This window comes from Salvelinus alpinus, chromosome 27 (assembly GCF_045679555.1).
Source record: "Salvelinus alpinus chromosome 27, SLU_Salpinus.1, whole genome shotgun sequence".
NCBI lineage: Eukaryota > Metazoa > Chordata > Actinopteri > Salmoniformes > Salmonidae > Salvelinus > Salvelinus alpinus.
In genome coordinates this window covers 9486571-9491432 of record NC_092112.1, presented here as the reverse complement: position 1 = coordinate 9491432, position 4862 = coordinate 9486571, and positions in this window count along the sequence as shown.

The following is a 4862-nucleotide window of genomic DNA, read 5'->3' as shown; positions in this document are numbered from 1 at the left end:
GGGGTAGGGTCAGGTTAGGAGGGGTAGTGGTGGGGGAGAGAGAGGGGGGGGTAGGGTCGGGTTAGGAGGGGTAGTGGTGGGGGAGAGAGGGGGGGTAGGGTCAGGTTAGGAGGGGTAGTGGTGGGGGAGAGAGAGGGGGGGCTAGGGTCGGGTTAGGAGGGGTAGTGGTGGGGGAGAGAGGGGGGGTAGGGTCAGGTTAGGAGGGGTAGTGGTGGGGGAGAGTGAGGGGGTAGTGGTGGGGTAGAGAGAGGGGGTGTAGTGGTGGGGTAGAGCGAGAGGGGGTAGTGGTGGGGGAGAGAGAGGGGGTGTAGTGGTGGGGTAGAGCGAGAGGGAGTAGTGGTGGGGGAGAGAGAGGGGGTGTAGTGGTGGGGTAGAGCGAGAGGGGGTAGTGGTGGGGGAGAGAGAGGGGGTGTAGTGGTGGGGTAGAGCGAGGGGGGGTAGGGTCAGGTTAGGTGGGGTAGAGTGAGGGGGTGTAGTGGACAGGTTAAGAGGGGTAGTGGTGGGGTAGAGAGAGGGGGTGGTGGTGGGGTAGAGAGAGAGGGGGGTTAGGGTCAGGTTAGGAGGTGTAGTGGTGAGGTAGAGAGGGGGGGTAGTGGTCAGGTTAGGAGGGGTAGTGGTGGGGGAGAGAGAGGGGGGGTAGGGTCAGGTTAGGAGGGGTAGTGGTGAGGTAGAGAGGGGGGGTAGTGGTCAGGTTAGGAGGGGTAGTGGTGGGGTAGAGAGAGGGGGTAGTGGTGGGGTAGAGAGAGGGGGGTAGTGGTGGGGTAGAGAGAGGGGGGTAGTGGTGGGGTAGAGTGAGGGGGTAGTGGTGGGGTAGAGTGAGGGGGTGTAGTGGTCAGGTTAAGAGGGGTAGTGGTGGGGTAGAGAGAGGGGGGTAGTGGTCAGGTTAGGAGGGGTAGTGGTGGGGTAGAGAGAGGGGGTAGTGGTGGGGTAGAGAGAGGGGGGTAGTGGTGGGGTAGAGTGAGGGGGTAGTGGTGGGGTAGAGTGAGGGGGTGTAGTGGTCAGGTTAAGAGGGGTAGTGGTGGGGTAGAGGGGGGGTAGGGAGGGTGCGTTAGAGGTATGTTAGATCAAAGCATTCCATGTTTTCACCTTTACACCCAAAGCCTTCTGGGAGTTTCCTTGAGGGAAACTGGTTGGTCTGTGGTTGCTGGACAATGCTGGTGATCCGTCTACATTTTGGAAAACAGTTTAAGCACTGAAGGGTGGAAATTCCTCTCCTTCCCTGCCTAAGCAAGTTGTGACAGACTCTGACCTCATTACTGAGAAAAATGCTTTTTATTTGAAATACACTGTGGTTGAATTGACCGTGGTCATCCAGTCAGTTGACTGCCTGCCCCTCAATCAGACTCCAGTTGGCTCATTGGAAGATCAGTCGACTGCCTGCCCCTCAATCAGACTCCAGTTGGCTCATTGGAAGATCAGTCGACTGCCTGCCCCTCAATCAGACTCCAGTTGGCTCATTGGAAGATCAGTCGACTGCCTGCCCCTCAATCAGACTCCAGTTGGCTCATTGGAAGATCAGTCGACTGCCTGCCCCTCAATGAGACTCCAGTTGGCTCATTGGAAGATCAGTCGACTGCCTGCCCCTCAATCAGACTCCAGTTGGCTCATTGGAAGATCAGTCGACTGCCTGCCCCTCAATCAGACTCCAGTTGGCTCATTGGAAGATCAGTCGACTGCCTGCCCCTCAGTCAGACTCTAGTTGGCTCATTGGAAGATCAGTCAACTTCTAGTGAATCTTTATTTTCCATTTCAACAACTTTCTACTAGTGGTGTGCTAGATGCCTTGATTGATGTAAAACAAAATCCACTGGGGCTGATTTGCGTGATCCTTTCATGCTGCAGCTTTCTGCTTCTCTGATTGCAGAATCTATTTCTGGTACCATCCCCAGGGTTTGAAATGCGGCCCATATACTCCACCCTTCACAAAAAGGTGGTGACCCGTGTGACCTAAATAATGATCGCCCCATGTCCAAACTCTATTGCCTAGCAACAATTCTAGAATCCTCAACTTGGATCCTTTTTTAACTACAAAATGTGTTCTAAATGTACACCAATCAGGTTTCAGACCAGGTCATAGCATCATCTCTGCTACTTCTTTTGGTTTTAAATGATGTTCTTAATTAAATGTTTGAATAAGAAATACTGTGAGGCTTTTTTTTTATCGACCTGGTCTAGAGCCTTTGACTGATTACTTTTTCAGAAGCTTCAATGTAGCTGGTTTGAAAAGGATTTAAAGGAGAGAACACAGTGTTTATTTACTGCTGGTGTTAAGTCAGGTTTTCTGGACATAACAATGGGTGTCCCACAGGGATCGATTCTTGGTCCAGTTCTTTTCAATATTTACATTAACAATATATATTTATCTGTAAAAAAACAACAACAACACAGAAAACAACACCTGTATGTAGATGAAACTATGGTGTGTGCTATTGCCCCCACTGCTGACCAGGCTCTGTCAGAGCTTCAATCAACGCCCTGCAGAAAGCCTTTGTGGAACGGAAATACTGAAATTAGTAGTTAAACCCCCTAGATTGACAGTGTGTCAATCTAAATAATATAATATGAAATCTCCATTAAAATCTGTCCATTTAACATAGCGATATCTGGTTTCTGCATGGGCTGTGTCTACCGCATCCCCCTGGCCACCTTCCTGTTGTGGAACAGCTGTGTTTCTCACTGTACGAGACATTCCAAAAGTGGGTTTTCTCATGAAAATGTCTGTAGCTTCCGAACGGTTTGGCCTAAAAACGAATGTGACCCACTGTGTAAAGATGAGTCTCTCATGAACACGATGTTGTTCTCTGTTTAGCTCTATGACCCACACAAGTGTCCCGGGACTCCTCTGAAGGTAACCGGTACCGGTTTAAAAAATGAATGGAAGTATGGAGGTAGTTTTGCACATACCCCAAAAAGGGGTTAAATAAGTGTGTCCCCCCAAAAAAAAAAAATATTTCCTGAGCTTTCTTATATCTCCTAGATATAGGACAGACACTTCAAAACCTTACTCATCATTATTCTTTTTTTGACATATATGAATGTGTTATTCAATACGTTTCTATGGGCTATAGTAGTAAAGGCCAAAATCGAATATATTTTGATACATAAAGGGGTCCTAAAATTATCCTTTGTGCACAGGGGCATTGTCCTGCTGAAACAGGGAAAGGCCTTCCCAAAACTGTTGCCACAAAGTTGGAAGCACATAATCGTCTAGAATGATTTCCCTACACTGGAACTAAGGGGCCTAGCCTGGACCATGAAAAACAGCCCAGACCATTATTCCTCCTCCACCAAACTTTACAGTTGGCACTATGCATTTGGTCAGGTAGCGTTCTCCTTGCATCCGCTAAACCAAGATTCATCCGTCGGACTGCCAGATGGTGATTCATCACTACAGAGAAGAAGTTTCCACTGCTCCAAAGTCCAATAGCTGACGCTTGGCATTGCGCATGGTGATGTTAGGCTTGTGTTCGGCTGCTCTGCCATGGAAACCCATTTCATGAAGCTCCCGGCGAACAGTTATTGTGCTGATTTTACTTCCAGAGTCAATTTGGAACTCGGTAGTAAATGTTGCAACCGAAGTCAGACGATTCTCAGCACTACGCAATCCCGTTCTGTGAGCTTGTGTGGCCTATCACTTCGTGGCTGAGCTGTTGTTGCTCCTCGATGTTTCCACTTCACAATAACAGCACTTACAGTTGACCGGGGCAGCTCTAGCAGGGCAGAAATGTGACAAACTGACTTGTTGGAAAGGTGATGGCCTCCTATGACGGTCCCACGTTGAAAGTCACTGAGTTTTTCAGTACAGGCTATTCTACTGCCAATGTTTGTTTATAGAGATTGCATGGCTGTGTGCTCGATTTTATACACCAGTCAGCAACAGGTGTAACTGAAATAGCCGAATCCGCTCATTTGAAGGGGTGTCCACATACCTTTGGCCATATAGTGTATCTTTCAAAAAGAATGTTGATATGTTAGTAAAGAAATGAAAGGGATACCTACTTCCCCAGAGTCAGATGAACTTGTGGATACCACTTTTATGTCTCTGCATCCATTATGAAGGAGGTTAGAGGAAGTTTCGTGAGCCAATGTTAACTAGCATTAGCACAATGACTGGAAATCTATGGTATCTACTAGCATGTTAGCAGTTACCATAGACATCAAGTCATTGCGCTTACGCTAGTGAGCAACTTCCTTCAAACTGCGAAGAAATAAAAATTGTATCCACGAGTTCATCTGACTCGTTAACAAAATCCTGAGGTATCCCTTTTAGAGAATTTAAAAAAGGCTTTTTCTATAGGAACGAGTCCTGTCTTTCGTCAAGTAGCAGAAAACACAAACCACTCAGTCAACATGCGTTACGTTTACTGACTGTGGCGATATTACCTAGAACACAACAGTCATGTTAACTCTCTAGCCTTCTCTCTAGTACCTAGAACACAACAGTTATATCAACCCTCTAGCCTTCTCTCTAGTACCTAGTACACAACAGTCATTTGTTGTAACCACTGATACAGGGTCAAGTATTTGTTTATCCTTCTAAGGCACTGAGTGTTTCTGTCTATGGATACTGCTCCCCTTCAATACAGCTTCTAAAGGGCTTTTAATACAGCCTCTAAAAGGCTTTTAATACAGCTTCTAAAGGGCTTTTAATACAGCTTCTAAAGGGCTTTTAATACAGCCGCTAAAGGGCTTTTAATACAGCTTCTAAAGGGCTTTTAATACAGCTTCTAAAGGGCTTTTAATACAGCCGCTAAAGGGCTTTTAATACAGCAGCTAAAGGGCATTTAATACAGCTTCTAAAGGGCTTTTAATACAGCTTCGAAAGGGCTTTTAATACAGCAGCTAAAGGGCTTTTAATACAG